Source organism: Podarcis erhardii (assembly GCF_964252035.2).
Source record: "Podarcis erhardii genome assembly, chromosome: 4".
Lineage (NCBI taxonomy): Eukaryota > Metazoa > Chordata > Lepidosauria > Squamata > Lacertidae > Podarcis > Podarcis erhardii.
The window spans coordinates 12,687,780-12,714,760 of NC_138508.1; the positions used below are offsets into that span (position 1 = coordinate 12,687,780).

Consider the following 26,981-nt stretch of genomic DNA (forward strand, 5'->3'; position numbering starts at 1 on the left):
ATGATACCACAGCTTTAGACAGCCCCTCGGATGACAATCTGTGCAAACTAGGGGGAAAGAAGACATCCCAGCGTTAAGAGGGTTGAGATTCTAAATGGTTTGGAATGACAGTTTGCACGTAATATAAACCAACATTGGGGGACGTGCAGTCTAACAATATCATGACTGTATAACGGAGCATATTTATTATGTATTGGCACAACCAAGTTGAAGAAATTGCAGTGTCAAATATACTGTTGGGATCACTGTAAACAGGGAGAAAAAAATGTATTTCAAGTTATTGTACATAACATCCTCACCATAAGTCTGAAGCCTGACTTGATAAACAGAAAGCAAGAGTGTTGCAGCTTAAGCTGTTGATAAAGCCGTGTTGGTCCTCCTTGCTTCTAACAGTTCAATATTCAGCATTTGGAAATGCATTTCTCAACATGTCTCCTTGGTAGCCCCTGGAGCCACCTTCAAGTCAGGAGGACACTGTTTTGGTGTTGCCAGAGTTGGGCCCTACAGTGCTAAAAAGAAGAAACTGGCCCAGTTCCTTGACTATGCCCATCTTATTTAGATTTCAGTGACACAACAGGAGGCAGCGGACTGTAACACCAGTGGGCCTCACTTGCGATCAAATGCACCGTAATAATTACTCCCAAGGAAAAGCCTAGCAGATGCCTGGATGGGCAGCCAGCAGACGGAGACATATCTTCTCGCTCTTTGCAATTTGGCATGTATAACAGCAGATTTGCCAGGAAAGCAAGACACTGATCCATGATTCTAGTCATGGAGTCTGTTCAGAACTGGAATATTCTGAATAGCATTGTTGGTGATGGCATTGCCACTCTAGGGTGACCAGAATTGGAAGGGATCCAATTGCAATCCAGACCTATTCTTTGGTCCGAGATAGGACACAGACCTAAAGATTTGCCATCAATTTCCTACTGTCTAATATTTCACAACTGAAAACAGAGACATGCTGACAATTTCCTAGTTCTCATATCAAGAATCAGGCTGGATCTAGACACATCAAAAAAACTGTTCCAGGAAAACACGTTGGAAAGCTCATAATGGGAAATCAAGTTGCGGAAGGATTGAACTCTACAGCATCATCTGGGGTCACAGTGTTACAGTGGTACCTCGGGTTACAGACACTTCAGGTTACATACGCTTCAGGTTACAGACTCCGCTAACCCAGAAATAGTGCTTCAGGTTAAGAACTTTGCTTCAGGATGAGAACAGAAATCATGCTCCGGTGGCGCAGCAGCAGCAGGAGGTCCCATTAGCTAAAGTGGTGCTTCAGGTTAAGAACAGTTTCAGGTTAAGAACGGACCTCCGGAATGAATTAAGTACTTAACCCGAGGTACCACTGTATAACACGTTTAAAACACACTCTTTCTTTCTTTCTTTCTTTCTTTCTTCCTTTCTCTTTCTTTCTTTCTTTCTTTCTTAGTCCACAGTCTTAGCTCCCTCAGAATGAAAGACCAGAAAATAGTGTTTCACCTTGGTAAATAATGACCCCAAAGCAAGACTTTTCTTTGAAAGGAATGGCATTCACGTAATTCATTTATTTCCTATATTTATATACTGCTTAGTACTTTAGAACAGTCTCTAAGCGGTTTACAAAAAGATAACAACTATAGGAGTGCAGGAAAACTATTCATGCTGTCACCACTATTATGATTGAATTAAGTTTCAATCCTAACCCTACTTACCTGAGAGTAAGTCCCACTGAATCCACCAGGGCTTGATTCTAAGTAGACATGGTTAGGCTTGCACTCTTCAACACAAATCACCGCACAGTATTAATGATTCCTGCATTGCAGAGGTTTGGACTAGATGACCTTCAGATTTTGATAGCATTTTAGTAAACATTGTTACCCATTTCAGAGACAGAGAAAGAAGGAAGGAGTAGAAGGAAATAATGCAAGAAAAATCTATCCTCTATCTATACAAATCTATACAAGTTGCTAATAATCTACGGTTGATGGAAACTGCGTTATATTTACAGTGGTACCTCTGGTTGCGAACAGGATCCGTTCCGGAGGCCTGTTCACAACATGAAAAGAACGCAACCCGCAGCGGCGCGTCTGCGCACACACGGGTTGCGATTCGCCGCTTCTGCACATGACATCATTTTGCGGTTCTGCACATGCGTGACCAACGAAACGCGGAAGTAACCCTTTACGGTATTTCTGGGTTGCTGCGGGACATAAGCTGAAAGAACGTAACATGAAGCGGACGTAACTTGAGGTATGACTGTACAGTGGTACCTTGGGTCACATACGCTTCAGGTTACATACGCCTCAGGTTACAGACTCTGCTAACCCAGAAATAGTGCTTCAGGTTAAGAACTTTGCTTCAGGATAAGAGCAGAAATTGTGCTCCGGCGGCGCGACAGCAGCAGGAGGCCCCATTAGCTAAAGTGGTGCTTCAGGTTAAGAACGGACCTCCAGAACGAATTAAGTGCTTAACCCGAAGTACCACTGTATTAGTAATTTAATAATAATAATAATAATAATAATAATAATAATAATAATAATAACTTTTTTTCATGTGCAATGTCATTTGCCAAGTCACCACGCCTGTGTGAGGGAAATGTTATTTTATTCACGTAGCAACAAGCTGAGGAAAAGACTAAGGTGTGGGCGTCTTTTCAGCAAAGAGGTGGTAAGACCTGTATCTTGGGCAGAGATGAAATATACACACTGACAAATCAGTTCCGCTCTCAACCCAGGCACTCTTGAAGTTTCTCCTAACAGCCCGTGAAAATCAACACAGTGGAAAACATTGTCAGAGCGCTCCCAGATTCTAGCGCCGTGAGAACATCGCCACTTCGCTTCATCAATGGAAACTAATTGAAAGAAGCCGTGTCTCTTCAAACAGCTTTTGGATAATTACTGGGAGTCAAAGAGTTTGGCACCCAAGAGGCACTTTTACTCAGCCTCCTTGATGAAGAGCTCTCTCTTTCTCATGCACACACACACACACACACACACACACACACACACACACACAACGCAACAGACACATGTATTTTCAGGAATGAAAAATGACTTGCCCAAGCAGCTGAGGGGTTGAAAGTGAGGTGCTGGAGGGCAGAGGTGGGTCCACTGCATGCTTTGTCTTAAAGTAAAGGTAAAGGAAAAGGGACCCCTGACCATTAGGTCCAGTCATGGCCGACTCTGGGGATGTGGGGCTCATCTCGCTTTATTGGCCAAGGGAGCTGGTGTACAGCTTCCGGGTCATGTGGCCAGCATTCTAGTGAACCAGAGCAGCACACGGAAACGCACTTTACCTTCCCGCAGGAGCGGTACCTATTTATCTACTTGCACTTTGACATGCTTTCGAACTGCTAGGTTGGCAGGAACAGGGACCGAGCAATGGGAGCTTACCCCATCACGGGGATTCGAACCACCGACCTTCTGATCAGCAGGTCCTAGGCTCTGTGGTTTAACCCACAGCGCCACCCGCGTCCCTTGTGTGTCTTAAAGTATCCTGGGCTAATATGCTGTCCTCGGGTGCAGTGGAGTACACTGACCCATCACCAATGTGGAAATGCCTAAATGGTAGACTCGCCCCTTATACACCCAAGTGATTATTGCACTCTGCAGGAGAAGGCCTCCTGCAGATCTCATCGCACCAGGAGGTCCATTCCGGATGATGGAGAATTTGGGTCTTTAGTGGAGCATCACTTGCTCTTTGGATCTCTCTCCTGTTGCACACCAGACAGGCACTGTCTCTCTTATCTTTTCGGGCCCCCATGAAGACCTTTTCCAGCAAGCCTTCTAAGCAGCTTTCTTTTATCCCAGTATGTACCGTATTTTTCGCCCTATAGGACGCACTTTTTCCCCTCCAAAAATGAAGGGGAAATGTGTGTGCGTCCTATGGGGCGAATGCAGGCTTTCGGTGAAGCCTGGAGAGTGAGAGGGGTTGGTGCGACCAGGCTTCGCGGACCTCTCCGCAAGCAGCGGGAGCGCTCCCGCTGCTTGCGGAGAGTTGCTTGCATGCTGAAGCCTGCGCGTGCTGACCTCAGCGCATCCAGGCTTCACGGACCTTTCAGCAAGCAGCGGGAGCCAGCGCTGGGCTCCCACAGCTTGCACAGAGCTGCCTGTTTGGGGGCTGGGGTCGGGGGAAGCTCGGGCGGGCCTCCCCCACCCCAGCCCCGCGCCTGGGGGGGAAATAATTTTTTCCCTTTATTTCCCCCCCAAAAAACTAGGTGCGCCTTATGGGACGGTGAGTCCTATAGGGCGGAAAATACGGTATCTCTATTGGGTCTGCAACCTTTTTTAAACACACACACACACACACAAATCAAATGCTTTTTAGCTGTTTGTATATATGGAATCATTTTTATGATTGATGTTCTTGCAGTTTTGTGCATGGGGCTGTATGCATGAAAACTGCATCGGCTGGGTTCTCCTGGAGTGTGGCCAAAACAGTTTCTTGCAAAACTTCCATGGGAATTGAAAGCAGCTATTCTCCATTTTCTTTATGGTGGGTTTTAAATATTTAAGGCTTGGAAAACGGTCGCCTTTAATCTTCTTTTCCCTAAACTAAGCATACATTTTTTCCTCCCATTTCCCCTCATACATCTTGCATCCAAAGCCCTTTATCATGTTTGTTGCTGTTCTCCTGCAAGTCCTAGCCTTTTCCTTAAAAAAAGTGTCCTAAACAAGATTCAGAGCTCTGGATGAGGTTAAAGTAATGTAATTTAAAACTGTATGGATTAGGTCTTCGTTCTTCTACGATCTCTCCCCGAAAGGTCCATTTACAATAAAAATTATTGTACATACGATGTAAGGCCAACTTACTGTTACCACAATGATTGCCATAAATCTCTTACATCAACATCATCAAACTGACAGGCTGACTAAGACAAGACATTTTTCCACTATGTTTTCTGTTGTGTGACTTGTTGGGCTGAGGTAGCAACTCTCAGGCAAGCAATGTAAGCAGCCATTTTGTTTGTTGCCCAAGAGTCATTAAAAAAAGTCTGTCCTTGCTGTCCTCATGCCCTTCTTGTTGAATTCAAAGTGGATTGTAAAGTCACCTTGCTTTCAAACCCAGAAAGGAGCCACAAAGTCAAGCAATGAGTTACTTAAAGAGTCCCAACTTTATAATCAAAACAATGATCTGATTATTATTTGAATAAGGATTGGCTTTGAGCAAAAATTGAATAACTTGGTCCTTGCAGGCATCTTTCTCTGGGGACGTATGGGATGTTAGGCATAGTAATTTAATTCACTGAAATTGTAAATGTTTGTATGAGTTCCTATGTGTTTAAATTTGATTGGCTGGTAACTGAATTCTAGAGAGTTCTCTAATAGTTCACGTAGGATTGGGCAACATTGGTCACATGGGAGGTATCTAACAAAGAAGGGACTCCATTTTATGTGAAGCAAGATGACTGTGTTTTAGAATGCACTGTGAACACTGCTAAGTTGAATAGAGTGTGGGAGTGCTTCTTCTCTGCTGGAAAGAAAGAGAGCAGAGCTGCAGGAGAAGAGGAAAGTGGAAATCTCTCATAGGAGATGCAAGGCATGGCCTAATTGAGATACAGAAGGCTGAGTGCTGAGCTCTGGAAAGAGAGGAAAATACAGTTGCTTGGAAGTTAGAAGAAGAAACTGTAAGCCCATCCTTGGGTGAGGTTTTGACTGTAAATACAGTGGACCCTGTTGTCTCCTTCCATGGAGTTTAGAGTCTGTATAGTTAAAGCTATGGTTTTCCCAGTAGTGATGTATGGAAGTGAGAGCTGAACCATAAAGAAGGCTGATCGCCTTGCCATGGACTGCAAGAAGATAAAACCTATCCATTCTGAAGGAAATCAGCCCTGAGTACTCACTGGAAGGACAGATCGTGAAGCTGAGTATCCAATGCTTTGGCCACCTCATGAGAAGAGAAGACTCCCTGGAAAAGACCCTGATGTTGGGAAAGATGGAGGGCACAAGGAGAAGGGGACGACAGAGGATGAGATGGTTGGACAGTGTTCTCAAAGCTACCAGCATGAGTCTGACCAAACTGCGGGAGGCAGTGGAAGACAGGAGTGCCTGGCGTGCTCTGGTCCAGGGGGTCACAAAGAGTTGGACACGACTAAACAACAACAACAGTGGACCCTCTGGATACGAACTTAATTTGTTCCGGGGGTCCTTATGTACCCTGAAAAGTCCGCAACATGAAGCTCCACCTCTGCACATGTGCACGGTGCAATAGAGCACTTCTGCGCACACATGCGGTGTGCAGAGCCCTTCTGTGCATGCACAGACGGCAAACCCCAGAAGTATACACTTACAGGTTTGCTGCGTTCACAACCCGAAAGTTACGTTACCCGAAGGTAACGTAACCCAAGGCTCTACTGTATAATGTTTTAATCCATCTACCCTTACTTCAACATGGGAGTAGTTCCCTCTGTCTCACTCCTGGCTAGCTAGCTAGAGCTGTAGTGGTCCTGGGTTGCAGGGGGTCAAAGACCCACTAGTATTTCTGCAGCAGGGTCCCATCAAGGTCCTTGTCTCCAGCATCCTAGACTTGCCCAATCAGCATGAATGTTGAGCTTTTCACCCAATGAGAAAGTCGGCACCTTTCGTTCTGGACCCAATCCATGGTGAAATGTGGTGAGTCAGCATGGGAAGAACACCAGTGAGTTGTCCTGTGCATTCCAAAGCTTACCATTTAGGGATACTGGAAACACAATGAGCTTCAGTGTCGAGGTCATGTTGTGCAAGTTCTTTTACATGCAGTAGCACTTCAAGGAAATCAGTCCAAAATAAAATACAGTCATACCTCCGGTTGCAAATGTGATCCGTGCAGGAGGCACTTTCGCAACCTGCAGCGTTCATAGTCTGAAGCACCGCATCTGTGCATGTGATTCGGCACTTCTGCGCATGCGCGTGACATCATTTTTGTGCTTCTGCGCATGTGCGAGCACCAAAACCCGGAAGTAACCCATTCCGGTACTTCTGGGTTCGGCACAGTCCGCAACCCAAAAATGCGCAACCCGCAGTGTTCGTAACCTGAGGTATGACTGTATTGGAGCATTCCAAATAAAATACATTTGCCCATATACATGCACAAGCTGAAAGGCAACACATGGAGATTGCATTGATCATTGCAGTACATCCTTCATTATTATTCTGGTATAATTTTATTATTGTTGTATAATCTTAGAGGGTGTGGAGCTGTGCCAATAATAAAAGGACCCTGAATTTCCCACTACCCTACTGGTGCTAGGTTGGCCAAGCCTGCCTTAAGGTGAATCAACTCTTCCTTAGTGTTGCTAAGGTTCATATGAGGACACAAAGGAAGAGACAATCTCCCTTTCCATTCTTTGTTTTAAAGTGTGTGTGTTGGGGGGGCAGGCAGTGAGAACACTCACAGTCAACAAAAGGTACCATCCAAATGATAATGAGAAAATAAATGTTAATGCAGTTTTACAAGAGCTTTAAAATGCAAATGCCACCTTTGCAAAGAAGTAGTGATGCTTTTAGTGTACTCTGCAATTTCCATTACCAGCAAGGCCCACTAATCCTTCAACACCTTCTGGTTGGTAATAACAGAGTGGAAAGAAGCAAAGTTTTGATTACAGGACTTGGCGGGGAGAGGGAGAGAGAAAGAGGGAAGGAAAAGAAAGTTGATGTGCAAATATGAATGATCTATTAGTATCCTTGCTGCAGAAGATTTGAAATGAAAGCCACAAAGCAAGATGGTGTACAAACAATATTGCTTTCACCCTCTGATTTATACCGTATTACGCTATTGCTATGGATTATAACTTTACAACTGTGGCTTAACAACAGAAGTGGAGAGGGAATATAGCGCTCAGCTGTATCAGAGATATACTACACTCTTTGAAGACATTTTACACACTCCCAGCATTTTTCAGAACAGAACCTACAAAGATTCCAGAAAGGCTTCCCAATGCAGGTTTTGGGGGTACAGTCCTAATATTCCCAGTACTGTCACCCGAGATAGATGGGTGCCAACCAATGTGTAGGAACTAGCCAATCACCAAAAATTGCATCCATTGCTCACCTCACTTTTGTCTCTGCCCCAGCCCACCACTGGCTTGTGGCCCTCAAAAGGTTTTCCAGAAGGGAACGTGGACCTCAGACTGGAACAGCTTCCTCACCCAGCCCTGGACAATTGCGAAAGTGTTTCGCAGGTCACCTTCCATTTTGGGGAAATAGCCTTCCAAGCTTGAAGGAAGTGAAAATAGAAAAATGGAGCAGGAACGGTGACAGTTTATATGCAAAAGAAATAAGAACCTGCTGTAATATTGAAATAAAGATCGTTTCATGCACGCAAACACACACTTTCTGGAAGTGCATGTGCTTTGCCTACAGTTCATTACTTCCAAGTCTCTGCAGTTTAATGCAGCTAATCATTTTCAATGACATCCCAATTTGGGAAACAATAAGCTTTAGTGTTTCTTTTCCTGCATATTCACCTCCCTCTCCCCCTCTTTCTTTCTCTCTCTCTGTTCTTTTTCTACAGTCTCTCCTAGCTGTAATGAAAGGTAAAAAGGCATGTGGATGGCGCTGTGGTCTAAACCACTGAGCCTCTTGGGCTTGCCAATAGGAAGGTCGGCGGTTCAAATCCCCACAACGGGGTGAGCTTCTGTTGCTCTGTCCCAGCTCCTGCCAACAGCAGTTCAAAAGCACACCAGTGCAAGTAGATAAATAGGTACTGCTCTGGCAGGAAGGTAAATAGTTTGAAAGCACACCAGTGCAAGTAGATAAATAGGTACTGCTCTGGCAGGAAGGTAAATGGCGTTTCCATGTGCTCTGGCACTCATCACAATCCTCCATGCACCAGTAGCAGTTTAGTCATGCTGGCCACATGACCTGGAAAGCTATCTGTGGACAAACGCCAGCTCCCTCAGCCTGAAGCGAGATAAGCACCACACCCCATAGTTGGATATGACTGGACTTAACCATTCAGGGGTCCTTTACCTTACCTTTACCTTAATTAAAGGTACAATTCTATGCTCTCTTTTTTTAAAAAAAGTGTGTCATAATCTGCAACTGCTCTCGTGTGAGTGCTTTGCTAAAGTGAAGGAAAAAGGCAGCTGTATGAGGGATTATTTTCCGAGGGTCTCTCTAAGCATCTAGCATTTGTTGGCAATTAAAAAGTAAGCAAGGAACAATGAACGGTACAGATTGGAGAGGTGTGTAATTGTTCTTTGTGTTCATCAATTATCAGTTGTCTGGAAGAGGGACGGTGAACCCAACGCAGCTGGAATACATTTTCAACTCCCATGGCGAACTTTTTAGAGTGGCTCCTACCACTCCCTCCTCACGCCACCGGTATGTGACAATGGTGGAAGGAAAAGCTGGAATTTGCAACAAAGCGATAACAACCACAGCACACCAGAGTCTGCCTTCCCAGAGCCAGAACGCTAGGCTCTTTATTATTACCCCCAGTTCCCACGTCCCCCTTGCAGCTCGAAACGAAATGGCTTTTGCAAAGGGGAATGACACGTTAGCAAGACCCCAGAGACAATATGAATTGTGCTACTGCACTGAGTCCCTGCTTAAATTATGGTAATAAACCTTCAGGCCCCAATGAAATTATTTATCAGAACTAGCAACGGGCCCTGGAATTTATTATACATTGTCAGCACTACGTACCTAGAGTCCCTTGTGCCCTCGGCAAGGAACTGTACGGGCACCCCACCATGAAAACAAACCACTTTACTGCAATAGCCATATTAGAAATCACTACATTTTACATGACCCAAGTACTCAAAGTGGGCTGGTCCCATGGGTTTCCCGAGAGGCGAGGTCCAAGCCCGGTCCGTGGTCAAAGGTGCAACGTGGAGGCCGTTCATAGCAGCTGAAGCTGGGTGCAGGGCAGGGAGCTGGGTGAAGTCAGGAACAGGCTGGCAAGCAAGGAGCCAGGGCGGGTCAGGAGCTCAGGCAGGAAAGCAGGACAGGGTTCAGGCAGGAACTAGCAACCAACAATGTTGCTCCCGCAACTTGGGACTGGGGCTGGCTTTATCTGTCCCAAGGCATAGGGCAGCCCCGATCCTCTGGTGACTCACATCTCCTGGCCTGGAGGCGAGCACTCTTCCTGTGGGAACTTAGTTCCCTCTCTGCCCTGAGCCTCTGCAGCCCAGGAGAGGCTGGAGGGTTACTGGATCCAGAGGCAACCTCACTTCCCCTGACGGGGCTGAGAGTGGAGCACCTGCAGGCAATGGGTCCTCCATCACCTCCGGAGCCAGAGCAGACTCAGCTGATGCCTGCACCTGAGGATCCAGCACATGTGAGGACCCTTCAGGCTCATGCTCCAGCCCCAGCTCAGCTGGTTAGGGAGGCAGGGAATCCTGTGCAGGCTGGGATCCCTCAGGTCCAGCATCCGAGTCCGAAGCCCAGGCCATCACACAAAGCATCCAGAGTGAGGGCAAGGCAAGAAGGAAGGGCGGGGGAAAAATGCACATTTTGTGCTGCAGTGCAAGAAGGGAGAGAAGTTTCTCTCATGTTTGACCTCTTCACAACGGCAGTGGCACATCACGACACATAGTCAAATTTTTGTCCCTGCCCCTTTGGGGAATCCAATCCCCCTCCCTCATGGCAGGCTGCCAGCAATGGGAAAACAAGAAGCTCTTACCAAGGTATTTTATACAGTATTCACAGAGAGGGACGTAGAGTATAGGGCATTGCTCCGTCTCTCCTATTCTACGTCATCCCTGTGTCGGCTGATCTGTGCTTTCTGCCTCTGAGCTTTCTGTTCTCCTACTCTCAATGCCCGCCTTGTCCTGGGGGGGGGGTCAGGAATGCTTTCTAAAGACACTGAGTCTGTCAGCTATCTCTTCCCTGGTGGTGGTACTTCTTCTTCTTCTTGCTCCTCTCCCAATATTTTTGAGCTTCTCCCCTCTGCAGCCTCTGAATGATGACGTTCTGCAAACCACTGTTCTAATTCTATACTGCCTTCCTCTTCTCTGGAAGGTTCAGGAGGAGGAGGGGGGGGAGGTCTCCATGACTCCTCCTTGGCATGGTGTAGTGGTTAAGAGCTGTGGACTCGTAATCTGGTGAACCGGGTCCGCTTCCCTGCTCCTCCACATGCAGCTGCTGGGTGACATTGGGCTAGTCACACTTCTCTGGAGTCTCTCAGCCCCACTCACCTCACAGAGTGTTTGTTGTGGGGGAGGAAGGAAAAGGAGATTGCTAGCCACTTTGAGACTCCTTAAGGGTAGTGAAAGGCGGGGTATCAAGTCCAAACTCCTCCTCCTCCTCCTCCTCCTCCTCCTCCTCCTCCTCCTCCTCCTCCTCTTCTTCTTCTTCTTCTTCTTCTTCTTCTTCTTCATCTTCGTCCAGTCTCTGACAGCCCCTGGGCATGGGCCAGTTTCTCCAACCCCTAGGTCCATAGTACAGAATGCATGCCGTAATCATATCTGACGTTCTCCCCCAAGGTAATGATATTTGTTCTGGACCAATGCATCCAGTATATTTGCAAACCCCAAGGCAATTTGAAGAAAGGGAATGTCCAAAATTGCTGCGGCAGGGAGCTATATGAACTGGAAGCCTTAGGATCACGAGGCTATGTAAAGGCCCTTCTAATGCTTGGCTACCAGGGCTCTCAGTTTGAAGACTAGAAGAGGTCACAGGTGCTCTACTTTCTGTGCTGTCTGGTAACTAGCCAGAAAGAGGGAAGCGCAAGTCTAATATCAAGCCTGCACCGTAGCGCCATCATTGCAAATGGCTGGAAAGTGGCATTGCGGCTACAGTTTAGAAGACATCTGAAGGCAGCCCTGTTTAGGGAAGTTTTTAATGACTGACGATGTTTTAATGTATTTTTAATCTCTTGTTGGAAGCCCCCCGGAGTGGGATCAACAGGGTATAAGTAATAAATTATTATTATTATTATTATTATTATTATTATTATTATTATTATTATTATTGCCAGCCTGGCAGGGATCAGGCGATGCAAAGAGCCCCAAGCATCCCATGTTGGGATATGTAAACCGCTTTGTGATTTCTGTTGAAATACAAAGTGGTATATAAATTCACTTGCTAAATAAAATGAAAAAAATATTGCCCTACAAAACTGCTGGCTCTGCTCAGCCATAGATTGAGCTGGTCATAGACAACCTATCCCAATGCTTGACTGCCAGAAAAACTGTCTGCCTTCCTTCAGATAACCAGCATTGGAGAAAACTCCAATAACGAACCCTGGCTGCCGAATCAGACTTAGACGCTACCCATGCAGCCTTTTGACTGGCGAAGTTGGACCACTGTTGTGATAACCTCTCATGCTTTCCTGAGTCACCTATTTGTTTCAAGCAACTGAGTAACACTTTTTACTGGCAAGGAAGTCCTTCTTCACACTGGGGGGGGGGGATTAGTTTTAGTTCAAAAGCACAGCTGTCCTTCAAAACTTGCATTTCTCCAAATTTTTGCAGTGCAGTTTTCCAACTGTGTACAAGTATGCTAGGGTAAAATATCCATAAAAATGCATATATTGGTGAAAATAAAATACAAAATTCCATTCTATTCAGAAAAATTGCTTTACAAAAAAATGGTGTATGTTATTGTGGTGGTTGTTATTGTTCTTAATTTATGAACGACTTTGGTCTGCATGAGAGCTTCTCCTACAAGCAGATCACAATAATAGGCAAAACTGCATAGAAAAAAATGTGTAAATTGGGGTGGGGAGAATTACACTATGCATGCTCTCCCTGAATGCAGGCATTTTTGTAAATGTTGCTTGGTTGGAGAACTGTCACAATTTTTTTTTTTATTTTTTAAAGTGCAATTTTTGATCTTTTTGCATTGTTTCAGGAAGCGTGAATTATGTAGCTCTGTCTTTAAATGCAAACTGAATCCAGTTATCCCCCTCTTTCCCAGTACCACATTTGTGTTGAGCTCAGCTGTGTCCTTTTAAAAAAAAACTTCCTGAGGCTACTTTTTTGGGTATATTAGAGAAGTGTCTATGTTTTGACACAATTAACACCTCCGGGATCCAAGTTAATTTATCTTGAAATGACATCAGCGCTGGGTGAAATGAAGATCAGCATTAGTACATCAATCAAGGCTGGATACAGTAGCATGTACTTTTAAAGATCACTCGTGCCAATTTGAATCATGCTATTATAACAACAGCATATAATATAACTGATGATGAACACAATGGAACGATGTGTTTGGCGGGCAACAGGAGGCAGAAAGCTGAATTGTGAATGCTTAGGGAAAACGCTGCTCTTGCAGCTCTTAAGTTACAATAGCCCAAGTTCTATATTCAGCTGTTGGCACAAGCTTAACGAGAACCCATCACTCCATGTAATTTTCCTTTTCTTCCTCCAAAATGCAATTATCCAATGGTGATTAGTTGATCCAATTCCAAATTGTATTCAAATGAAAGCAATTTGGCCAGAGGTGCAGAGGCCAAAAGGTGTCACTTTTGGAAACGCCTTGAAAAATCAGACATTCTCACCTTAATTTTCGTTGCAAAAAAGAATGGTCCCCTCCTCTTTCTACTACCCCCCCCAAATTTCTTTTTCTGCATAGACAATTTGATTCCAGTAGTAGAGACTCTGACGGCTTCGCAGATCTGGATTGTTAACACATTTGCTTCCTGAAGCAAAAAAATTGTCTACTTCCAGCTTTAGGGATGGAGTGATGACTTAATGCATCACCAAAGAAGGGAGCGGAAAGAAGGCACAGATTTGCACACACATAAATGATGCGGACACAGGTGGCGCTGTGGGTTAAACCACAGAGCCTAGGGCTTGCCAATCAGAAGGTCGGCAGTTCGAATCCCCTCAACGGGGTGAGCTCCTGTTGCTCGGTCCCTGCTCCTGCCAACCTAGCAGTTTAAAAGCACGTCAAAGAGCAAGTAGATAAATAGGTACAGCTCAGGCGGGAAGGTAAATGGTGTTTCCATGTGCTGCTCTGGTTCGCCAGAAGTGGCTTAGTCCTGCTGGTTACATGACCCGGAAGCTGTACGCCGGCTCCCTCGGCCAATAAAGCGAGATGAGTGCCATAACCCCAGAGTCATCCGCGACTGGACCTAAAGGTCAGGGGTCCCTTTACCTTTACCTAAATAATGCATATGCTATTTTATGTATGTATAAGATGAGCCTGCTGTATCAGGCTAAGTAGTCCAGTATCCTGTTCTCACAGTGGCCAACCAGATGACTGGGGAAACCTTCAAGCAAGACCTGAGGACCACAGTGCTGGGTCCAAAAATAAATACCTCACATACATGAAGGTCCCCACTGCACTGATTTAAAATGTGAGTCTTGTCCAATGAAGGAAACATTCCATTCCAATAGCTTTTAGCTAGGTGATGAATCAATGACCATGGAAAACAATAAATCTGAACTGGAGACTCATTTCACAAGGAAGAAGCAACTTACTGTGGAACGCCCTCCCATCAGATGTCAAAGAAATAAACAACTATCTGATGCTTAGAAGACATCTGAAGGCAGCCCTGTTTAGGGAAGTTTTTAATGACTGATGTTTTAGTGTACTTTTAATCTTCTGTTGGAAGCCGCCCAGAGTGGCTGGGGAAACCCAGCCAGATGGATGGGGTATAAATGATAAATTATTATAATATTATTACTGAAACCAGAGAGGGCCACAGCCACTGACCTATATCCATTTGTGCTTCAAAGCAACAAGTCCCACCAACCTAGCAAATCACATCCAATTTGGTACCAGAATACCTACATATTCTTGTTCTTTACCTACCCAACCAATCACAGCACTCTGGCTCTCCAGAAGAGAGCCTCGTGCAAATACCATCTCGTCAGGAGGTCTGTTCTGTACGACGTCAGAGTCAGGCCTTTAGTGTGGTGGCCCCAACCATTGGAAATCCATCCAGTTACCCAGCAGACAGGTGCCATCTCTATCATCTTTTCACTGAGGCTTTGTGGTGTGGTTGACTGGTGTTTCCCAGTTGTATCTGAGGACTGTCTTCTGCTAGTGGTGGAAAGATGGTCTTTCTAGCCATCCAAACCTTAATGGCAGCAAGACTGGATGCCAGAATGATCTGGAATTATGGGGTAGAATTGGAAAAATACACATGCAGGCACCATGTTCCCTTGTTTTTGTAACCCGACCAATTTTTTAAAATTATTATTAAAACTCCCAATTTCCTATCATGTCACATTGTATTTCTTTTTAATTCATTCAGATGAAAAGAACCTGAAAACCTATCAGATTCTTTTGTCTTTCTTACTTCTCGTCACTCATTAGTGACATTCTTAGACATGTATTTTTATGGCTTCATTGTTTTTAACTTTAGTCACACTTTTAAAAAATGAATAAATTAATATAATATAATATAATATAATATAATATAATATAATATAATATAATATAAATATAGATACACAAAACATACCTCTGATATGTCTTTCTTTCTTTTAACCAATTTATATCCATCTTATATGCCTTTCTTTAATCTTTTCTTCCATTTTTTTCTTTAACCAATTCAACTTTGTCTCTGGGCTGTCCTAGATGCCTTTGGGTAGTCCATGAAAATTGCCTTATTGCTCTCCAGTAAAAGACAATTAATAGGACATACCATGTGAGGCTCCTGACTTCTTACTTTGAGCCAATGTTTCAGAGTTTTAGCTTCCCTAGAGTTGGGCCAAAATTTCTCAGGAAAGATCGGGTTGAGAAATGCTCATTTTTTTCCTTCAAATCTTTGACAAATGCCAGAACCCTCTCTTTTCCCAGAGAATATTTGGCAAAGTCCCTCCCTTCAGTTCTGTCCCTGCCCCCCAGCAAATAGCATGGAAAATTTGATCACAACTGTGGATCCACCCCTTATTTATATATTTATATCCCATCCTGCCTTAACCTTGAAGCTCGCTGGGTGACTTTGGGGGCCAATCACTGCCTCTCAGCCTAACCTCTCTTTCAGAGTTGTTGTGGAGATTATGGCCTAGGACCCTTGTACCTACGGGACCGCCTCTTCTGGTATGCCCCACGGAGGACCTTATGGCCTGCAAATAACAACACCCTGGAGATCCTGGGCCCCAGGGAGATTAGACTGGCCTCGACCAGAGACAGGGCCTTTTTGGCTGTGGCCCCAGCCTAGTGGAATGCTATCTCACAAGAGACCAGGGCCCTGCAAGATTTGAGATCCTTCCGCAGGGCTTGCAAGATGGAGCTGTTCTGCCAGGCAGTGGCGTAGCGTGGGGGGTGCAGGGTGGGCCGGCCGCACCGGGCGCAACATCTGGGGGGTAGGGGTAGGGGGCGCAAATCCACGGGTTAGGGAGTGCAAATTACTTGCCTTGCCCCGGGTGCTAACAACCCACGCTACGCCACTGCTGCCAGGCCTTTGGTCAGGGTTCAGTCTGACTCATTTTCTCTTTGTATAAGAACAAGCACGAAGGAGGTTTACCAGCCCTCTCACAGGTCCTTATAATATCAGTGAAAACAGTTGGTCCTGGCGAGTATTAACCGCTTCCAATTTTAACCTGAGGATTGTCATTTCTCCAGTTTTACCTTTAATTTTAATTTATTTGAATTGATTTTGGGATGCATTTTAATCAATTGATTGCTTGTTTTTATGCATATTGTATTATTTGTATGATGTTAGCCACTCTGAGCTTGGCTCCAGCCAGGGAAGGCAGGGTACAAAAATTATTATTATTATTATTATTATTATTATTATTATTATTATTATTATTATTATTGCAGGAGAATGATGCACACCACCTTGAGCTCCTTGGAGAAAAAGGTTGGATAGAAATGAAATAAATAAATAATAATAAATCAGATCTAATCAGACCTAAGGTGTTTTGTGCTTCTGGTAAAGAGAAAGATGACTCTCTGCCCCCCAATTTCTTGTACAGAAGCTGAGTGGACTGGAAGTTGAATTGTGCTTGAACATTGCTGATGGGACAATGGCACCCAAGGTCACAAAGCAACATTACTGAGCTCAGGAACACACGTTTCTGCTTTCTCCAACATTCCGTTCAGTTTGACAAGTTTTTGTGGTAAAAGAAAAAAGTCACCATGAAAATTTATAAGCGTTTTTTTGCATAAATACACATTTTGGTCACAATTTTCCACCCCGTAGTGCATTTTGCTTGCAACAATATATGCCTTTTTCTGTGAACACTTTCCCCTTGTATATGTGAGGTGATGCTTTGCACACACACAGTCTGGCTGGAGAACTGTATTGCAAAGTTTGGAAGCGTGCAAATTTCAAAGGACATCTGCTTTTGGGTCGGTGCATCACTTTGGGAAGTCTGAATCAGGTAGGTTTGCTTTAAAAAGGGAACTGAACTGAACTTCTCCCTCATTGCTATTCAGTACAAGCATTCATCCAGTAGTGATGTATGGAAGTGAGAGCTGGACCATCAAGAAGGCTGATCGCAGAAGAATTGATGCTTTTGAATTCTGGTGCTGGAGGAGACTCTTGAGAGTCCCATGGACTGCAAGAAGATCAAACCTATCCATTCTGAAGGAAATCAGCCCTGAGTGCTCACTGGAAGGACAGATCCTGAAGCTGAGGCTCCAATACTTTGGCCACCTCATGAGAAGAGAAGACTCCCTGGAAAAGACCCTGATGTTGGGAAAGATGGAGGGCACAAGGAGAAGGGGACGACAGAGGACGAGATGGTTGGATAGTGTTCTCGAAGCTACCAGCACGAGTTTGACCAAACTGCAGGAGGCAGTGGAAGACAGGAGTGCCTGGCGTGCTCTGGTCCAGGGGGTCACGAAGAGTCAGACACGACTAAATGACTCAACAACATCAACAAGCCTTCATCCCGGACTATGATCCAAACTGATATTGGACATTGTGCAAGGCCCTCATTAATAACTCTTGCTATGAAACAGCTGATGGGAAAATCACCTTGAGCTGTGTTGTTGTTGTTTTAAAAAAAGAAGAAATAAAGAACCCCCAAATGGATTTTTCATTGGGTCATCATTTGCACACATGAAATTGTCATGAAAAGTGAAAGATTTATTCTGAGATCTTGCAGCGTAAATGTGGGTGGAGGGAGAACACCCAGGAATAATCTACGGTACATTTTAATGAGGGAACAGCACTGAAAATGATTAGTAACACTGCCACCTTGTGCTTGAAGTATTGAATTTTTTGTGAGATATACATCAGGGTAAAAATAAAATACAGGCCAATTGGCAGTTATTGATATAAGTGTGAGATGCAGTATATGAAATATTTTTATTTAATAAAATCTTCTGCTAAGGGGATAGGGTGTACTTAATATTTATACATTTATGTAATTTCTTTATATGCTGCCCTTTGCATAAGCTACAAGAAAAAATCAAATAAGGCAGAAATAATAGATCAAATCCCTAAAATAACGTAACAATGACGCAACTTATAACAAATCACTAAACAGCAATCAATAGCAGCAGAAGCAGCAGTAAATGTATTTTGTGTACAGTGGTACCTCTGGTTAAGTACTTAATTCGTTCCGGAGGTCTGTTCTTAACCTGAAACTGTTCTTAACCTGAGGCACCTCTTTAGCTAATGGGGCCTCCTGCTGCTGCCGCGCCACCGGAGCACGATTTCTGTTCTCATCCTGAAGCAAAGTTCTTAACCTGAAGCACTATTTCTGGGTTAGCGGAGTCTGTAACCTGAAGCGTATGTAGCCTGAAGCGTATGTAACCCAAGGTACCACTGTAATTTGGTCTTCGTTCCCTCAAAAACCTATTGGAAAAGATAACCAATCACTTAGAAGTCTGCTCCACTTTACTGTGGGGAGGAGTTGCAGTGGACCGCGTGGCCACCCACTCTCCTCCGGGTGCAGGGGATGAAGTCACGCATTGCCCGGGGTTCCCAGCCACGTCATCGACCAGCAAGCCAATCCGCTGGCTGGTGGAGGCGTGGCCAGGACCATTTAAGCTGAAGTGCAAGCCGGAGGGCTTCCTCTTGGCTCGCTTCTTCAAACTCCCACCCTCCTTCCCTATTTTACAGGTTTTCTTCATTGTCCTTGCTATGGACCTCGGTTGGTTGCAGTTGAGGGGCCTGGTAGGAATTTTTCCACTTGGCAAAATTGGCATGGGGCCATTCGGTTTTCGCCTACCACTAGCAATCGTCACAACTTTGTAAGGTTTTGCGGTTAGGCATTGTTTGACCTTGGGCTCCATGATTCTTGGGCTCCATGATCACTGCAGATGGTGACAGCAGCCATGGAATTAAAAGACGCCTGCTTCTTGGGGGAAAAGCAATGACAAACCTAGACAGCATCTTTAAAAGCAGAGACATCACCTTGCCAACAAAGGTCCATAAAGTTAAAGCTATGGTTTTCCCAGTAGTGATGTATGGAAGTGAGAGCTGGACCATAAAGAAGGCTGAGCACCAAAGAATTGGTGCTTTGGAATTCTGGTGCTGGAGGAGACTATTGAGAGTCCCATGGACTGCAAGAAGATTAAACCTATCCATTCTGAAGGAAATCAGCTCTGAGTGCTCACTGGAAGGACACATCCTGAAGCTGAGACTCCAATACTTTGGCCACCTCATGAGAAGAGAAGACTCCCTGGAAAAGACCCTGATGTTGGGAAAGATGGAGGGCACAAGGAGAAGGGGACGACAGAGGACGAGATGGTTGGACAGTGTTCTCGAAGCTACCAGCATGAGTTTGACCAAACTGCGGGAGGCAGTGGAAGACAGGAGTGCCTGGCGTGCTCTGGTCCATGGGGTCACGAAGAGTCGGACACGACTAAACGACTAAACAACAACACTGTTTGACCTTTTGATGGGGAGGGGAGGTGTGGCCATCACCTGTCCCTCCAAGCTTAAGGGTATTCCGTTAAAGGAATCCAGGGGTGTGTGGATCTTGTCTGAAGCCCGGGTCGGGGGCTAGGGCCATGACACGACCCAGTTGGGAGCCTCTGGGGGAGCTTGAGTTGGTTTGCATCAACAGGACTCCCCCTTCTGGTGGTTTACCCTTACTGGACTCCCTGCGCAATGGGCAGGATTCAGATATAGCTGGGTCCATTCAACGCCTAAGCCAACACCGCTCACAGTCTGTAATCAATAAAGTTATAGCTGCATTTTCCTGCACTGCAAGGATTTGGACTCGATGATCCTCAGGGTCCCTTCTGACTCGACGATTCTTTGATTCTTCTTCTGTGATCTTCACCATCATCACCATAACTATCATTATTTGAACCCACAAATTCTAAATCCTTATATACTTTACTACAGGCACACACCACACCTGGACCAGGAGGGTCTGCAGGGATTCATGTGGCGGGGGGAGGGAGAGGGGGAGCTGTCTGTGCAAACCAGCCTTTATACTTAGGGTGAAATACAATATTAAGGCTATTTTAAGACACAGCTCTGAAATTTTACAAAACCTGTAAGGGTAGTCATGTCTGATGTTTGCTTCAAACTCATCTCTATCCTTGAGCTTTCCCCGCTTCATGCACTTAACAGCCTTTGAAATTTATCAAGCCAGCTTTTCCATATAAACACCTGGGAACCTGTTTTCCTGGAGATATTTGTTCATATTTTCTAAGCTGTTTGCAGACCAACTGCAGAAAGGAAACCAGTCATCTCCCACCCCACCCCCACAGCTAAATTATGGGCTGGCTTTGGAGAGCAGTGATATATATATATATATATATATATATATATATATATATATATACTAAGAGAGATTCAATTTTATGTGTTATGATTTACTAGGAGTGCCTGCCAGAATGGTGTTTGCATTTGTGAAAACGGTGCCTTGCTACTCCTTTGATAGGAAGGATAAATAGGATTTTTCATTGTGCCATACACTAGAAGTAAATGCAAGTGCGCCGTAAGCCAGAAGATTCCATTTAATGGTCTTACTGGTTGGAATTTGTTAAGTAACATTTATGAAATATTAAGGAAGGGGAATTTATGCACTGACCTGGAAGGCAAACTTGAACGAATAAGCCTGAATGTTGCACAAGGAAGGACTGATAAAGATTTGACCCAGAAAAGAAGATTTTTATCTTCTTGAATAATACACTGTACATAAAATGGGGGCAGTGACTCATTGGCTTGGCAACCGGCACCTGATATATCCTGTTTGGTGCCCGTCTAACTCTCCTGTGTGACCAAGTAATGGAAGCCAAGGCCAGGGGTCAGAAAATGTTTTCAGCAGGGGGCCGGTCCACTGCCCCTCAGACCATGTGGGGGGACTATATTTTTTGGGGGGGATGAATTCCTATGCCCCACAAATAACCCAGAGATGCATTTTCAATTAAAAGGACACACTCTACTCATGTAAAAACACACTGATTCCCGGACTGTCCATGGGCCGGATCCAGCCCCCGGGCCTTAGTTTGCCTACCCATGCCCAAGGCTAAATGGCGCATATGAAAAACAAGTCATAATTCAAAATTAGGCCATTCCTACTCAACTCCAACTCAATTAGAGAATCCCATGGCTTTCACCAGGATTTTCCTATCCTACTAACTGCTCATTTGGTCATTGGGGAGAAGAAGAGCACAGTGATTTTGTGTCCTTATGTGTGCATTACATACATTGTACAAGCATCCGCTCACCCCCCCCCCCCCCATTCTGAGATTTAACTTTTGGGAACTAGGAAGAATGGAACCTGGAAAACTTTAGCACTCGTGCATGCAGACTATTAGATAATACCATAGTAACATATGACGCAGAACCATATCATTGGTCCAACAGTAAAAAGGTAAAGGTAAAGGACCCCTGACAGTTAAGTCCAGTTGCGAAATACTCAGGGGTTGCGGTGCTCATCTCGCTTTATTGACCAAGGGAGCCGACGTTTGCCCACAGACAGTTTTTCTGGGTCATGTGGCCAGCATGACTAAGCTGCTTCTGGTGAAACCAGAGCAGGGCACGGAAACGCCGTTTACCTTCCCGCCGGAGCGGTACCTATTTATCTACCTGCACTTTGACGTGCATTCGAACTGCTAGGTTGGCAGGAGCTGGAACCAAACAACAGGAGCTCACCCTGTCGCGGGGATTCAAACCGCCGACCTTCCGATCTGCAAGCCCAAGGCTCAGTGGTTTACACCACAGTGGCACCCGCGTCCCTGGTCCAACAGTAGTCTTCTTTAATTGGCCAGTGACTCCTGGATATCTTAGGCGGGTGCTAATCCCAAATCTGCCACCTAAGGGTCAAACTAGCCAGTATGTTTTCAGTATGAATGCATTCAATGTGTCTGCCGTCCACCACCACCATTCATGGGCAAACATGGTCAGATGACAGTTTGTGGGCAGCACTTAAGCTTTCCCAGCCCTTCTTAAGATGCCATTCACCCAGAATCAGTGTTGACATTAACACCCCCACCAGATTTGCTTCAGGCACGGAGAACAGCTTTGAGGTGGGTTATATTTTAGAGAAATGCTTTTGCTTGGCCATGTCCACAGAATGGAAGATGGCAGGATCTCCAATGACGTGCTCTATGGGGAGCTTGCTTCAGGCATCGGGCCTGTTGGCAGACCAACTCCGCATTGGAAAGATGTCTGCAACAAGAAGGCTGGCAACATCAGTTCTGCCCTGTGGGAATCCCTTGCAGGCAGGTTGCACATCCATAGCAGTGACCAGAGGAGGAATGGCCACTGGGAGGAGCACAGAGAGAAGAAATTGTGCATCTGCATCAGTCCAGCAGGTAGCTTTCATCTGCCCCAGCTGCAATAAAACATGTCTCTCCCCGTTTAAGTCTCTGCAGCCACAACAGGTGCTGTATCCTTACAATACTTTGACTTCACCTCCAAAGGCGTACTCCCGATAGATGGCAACTCAATTAGATTAATCCCTCTCCCACTCACCATGATCTGATAGATATTAAGTGCATTCCCACTAAAATGTTCAGATTAACTCTGGAATCTTCTGCACGCAAAGGAAGTGCTCTGTTACTATGGGTCCTTGGAACGGAGGAAGCTTCCTAGTTACAAAACCAGCAATTTGGTCCACTGAGCTCTGTACTGTCTACATCAGCCTTCTTTAAATGTCCCCAGATGTTGTTGGTCTTTAATTCCACTCATCCCCTGGCCATTGACTAAACTGGCCGAGGATAATAATAATAATAAAAAAATTTATTTATACCCCACCCATGGGGTCACGAAGAGTTGGACACGACTAAATGACTAAACAACAAAACCTCCCCAGCCAAGACTGGGCTCAGGGCAGCTAACACCAGGTATAAAAACAATTGATTAAAATACAACTTAAAAACAAGATTAAAATGCAGCCTCATTTCAGTAGAAACTCAAATCAAAAACTTTTGGGGGATGAAAACGTTTAATCTTCACCAAGGCCAGACTGGTCCTACGTGGGCCAGAAAAAAGCCAGGGAAGTCCCCAAACAGGAGTTCCATCACAGAAAGAGAAAGGAAAGAGGAAAGAGGGGAAGGGGATCAAATTGATTCCAAGCCAAAGGCCAGGTGGAACAACTCTGTCTTACAGGCCCTGCGGAAAGAAATCAGATCCCACAGGGCCGTGGTCTCATGAGACAGAGCATTCCAGTGTTGAAAAAGCCCTGGCTCTGGTTGAGGCTAATCTGACTTCCTTAGGGCCCGGGACCTCTAGGGTGTTGCTATTTATGGACCTTAAGGTCCTCCGTGGGCATACCGGGAGAGGCGGTCTTGTAGGTATGAGGGTCCTAGGCCGTGAAGGGCTTTAAAGGTCAAAACCAGCACCTTAAATCTGACCCTGTACTCCACCGGGAGCCAGTGCAGCTGGAAAAGCACTGGGTGAATATGCTCCCATGGCAGGGACCCCGTGATGGGAGTTGTAGTCTACACTAACTCTAGTCTACACTAACTGGCAGTGGGAGTCTGGGAAGGGCATGGGTCCTACCTAGGCTTTCCTGCAGATGCCAGGGGTGGATCCCCTTTGCATATAAACATATGCTCTAGCACTGAGCAACAGCTCTCCCCAAGTCTTTTTGGAAAGACACCTCCTTTCTTTGCCAATTGCTCGCTTCTTTAGATTTCTGCATGCCCTCATAGCACCAGGATTCCCTGGAGAAGGCTAGCTTCAAAGCACCTTGTCATGGGTGGTGTAATAGGTAGGATCTTTGCAGAACAACGGCTGATGGCGTTATACTCCAGCTGGGGCTCAGATACCTGGCCAGTGTCTGCCTCACCCCGAGTCTTTCATCTCTCTGTGTCTTGGTCACCCAGCTGGAAAAGGAAGATAAGAGCACTGTCTTGCCTCATTGTGAGGATTAATACATTAAAGATTATGAGGTGCTCAAATATTACAGTAAAAGAGAAGCGGGTACGTACGGACCATGGATAGATAGATAATTCTCTCTCCCACTGTACAGTAAAGAGAGGCTTAAGCACTTGAGGCGATGAAATGTATTAAAGTTACAGTCTGCTGACTCATGGCTGCGGAGCGTGGGGAGGAATTAAATATTTAATGCAGTATAACAAGAGCAGTGAAGTGTGTAGCGTTTTACCCCTTGCTTACAATCCTGGCAATTACTAACTAAAACAGGAAAGACATTGCCCAAAAGAAGAAGAGAGAAGAGAGAAGGAGAAAGAAGAAAGAGGAAGAAGGAGCCCACTGCCAAGCGCTGTTTCAGAATACATGGCTCACATATTCTGATTAGCCCCACCATTTGACATCATCCTTTTGTGACATGTTTGGACTCCGGGCCAGACTTACTAGGGTAAACCATCTCTTTAGCTTCCTTCTGTAGGTCCCTTTTCAGTTTAGTCATGCTGGCCACATGACCCGGAAAGCTGTCCGCAGACAAATGCCGGCTCCCTCGGCCTGAAAGCAGAGATGAGCACTGCACCCCAAAGTTGAATTTGACTGGACTGAACTGTCCACGGGTCCTTCACCTTTTACCTTTACCTGTTCACCTTATAAAAACTCATTCAGAGAATATCAATCAATCTTTATAACAATCTTTAGTCTGGCTTTGGTGAATAACCTTCGATAATTTGATACTGTCAGGTTTTTAATGTAAGGTGTTAACTTAAAGGCATGTACTCGACATACCTAGACAGCATCTTAAAAAGCAGAGACATCACCTTGCCAACAAAGGTCCGTATAGTTAAAGCTATGGTTTTCCCAGTAGTAATTTATGGAAGTGAGAGCTGGACCATAAAGAAGGCTGATCATCGAAGAATTGATGCTTTTGAATTATGGTGCTGGAGGAGACTCTTGAGAGTCCCAGGGACTGCAAGAAGATCAAACCGATCCATTCTTAAGGAAATCAGCCCTGAGTGCTCACTGGAAGAACAGATCCTGAAGCTGAGGCTCCAATACTTTGGCCACCTCATGAGAAGAGAAGACTCCCTGGAAAAGACCCTGATGTTGGGAAAGATGGAGGGCACAAGGAGAAGGGGAGAACAGAGGACGAGATGGTTGGACAGTGTTCTCGAAGCTACCAGCATGAGTTTGACCAAACTGCGGGAGGCAGTGGAAGACAGGAGTGCCTGGCATGCTCTGGTCCATGGAGTCACGAAGAGTCAGACATGACTAAACAAACAACAACAAACTAAACTAAACAACAACTTCCAATAGACTACAGACTGTGTGTGATCGAGATCGCAAGTCACTGTGTGTATTATCCCATAATCTTTGCTTTAACGTCATTCAGAGAATATTGCAAATCATGAGAGCACCTGGTTATAGCTTGTTGTTGTTAATGGACACCTGAGCTGGACTGGCATGGGATAACAGCGACAGTTGAGCATCTGTTGGGAAGCACCTGTAATAACTGGCAAGTGAAATGCCTACCAACTGATGTGACATCAGCCAGAGGAAGGCAAGCAAAGGTCAGTTCATTTTGTATCTCAGTGATTTAACACTTCTCCAGGAAGACTGACACTGGGAAAGTGAAAACAAAACAAATTCTGAAGAAGTGTGCATGCACACGAAAGCTCATACCAAGAACTGACTTAGTTGGTCTTTAAGGTGCTACTGGAAGGAATTTGTTTTGTTTTGACTATGGCAGACCAACACGGCTACCTATCTGTAACTGGGAAAGTGAGACAGACCAAAAAACGCTCATCCAGGGAGCATCTTCCAGGGATTACAAAGTAGGCAATGGGTCAGGAAGCCAATGAAGGAATATATCAGAACTCAAAAGTGCATAGTGAATCACAAAGCCAGATGTGAGGCACTGACAGAACTTCAAACCGGGAGGGAGGGAAGCAATCTGGACTGGTTTTTAATTATTATTGGTGGGATTTCCAGAAGGCCAAAGCAGAATTGTGGTGTCCAGCATTAACCCCCTGTGATTGGAAGGCAGTACAGTGGTACCTCAGTTTAAGAACTTAATCCATTCCTGAAGTCTGTTCTTAAACCAAATCTGTTCTTAAACCAAGGCGCGCTTCCCCTAATGATGCCTCCTGCTGCCGGTGCCCTTCCACCGTTCAGCTTCTGTTCACAGACCGAGGTAAAGTTTGCAAACCGGAACACTACTTCCAGTTTTGCGGAGTTCGTAAACCGAATCGTTCGTAAACAGGACTGTTTGTAAACCGAGGTACCACTGTATGAAGCTTTCAGATACGGCAGTCAACTGTGGACTTTGTCTTCCCCAGGGCCCATCAGGTGTCTATTTTTTGAACTTTTTAAAAAAGTAATTTTTATTACATTTTCAATTTTTTGTAATCACAATATCCATACATAAATCAATAAGCTCAAACATTGCTCTATCCGAACATCTACCTCCTCCCACCCCTCTTTCTGACTTCCATACATATTTGCTTTATTCTTAGCATTTCTATAACCACTTTTTTTACCTTCCCTCTTATTTTTATATTTCCCCTTATTAAATGTAAATCAGTTCCTTATATTGTCATTACAAAACATTTCAACTCAAAGCTACAAACATTTTCAGAAGTTTACAATATTCTTTCATATATAATATACATTTGCTCCAGTCCTTTTGAAACAGTTCGTCACGCTGATTCCGGATCTATTTTTTGAACTTTTTATTGTTTTCACTAAACATTACAAACAAGTAGAACTCTATATAATTATTTCACCTACAAGCTTGTACGGAGCAAAGCATAGCACACAAACAAGGCAAATATTATTATGACTGCTCTGCTCTCATGTATTTGGAGATTTATCTTATT

General features: G+C 44.9%; 1 long non-coding RNA gene across 1 annotated transcript in view; it reads right to left on the bottom strand.

Annotated features, from left to right (window-relative positions):
• LOC309341406 overlaps positions 1-16,561 on the bottom strand; it is a 657,545-nt gene extending 640,984 nt beyond the window's left edge. Inside the window, exon 1 of the long non-coding RNA XR_014156308.1 lies at positions 16,443-16,561. This is a non-coding gene — a long non-coding RNA (uncharacterized lncRNA). The remainder of the gene's footprint in view (positions 1-16,442) is intronic.
• Positions 16,562-26,981: the final 10,420 nt, after the last annotated feature.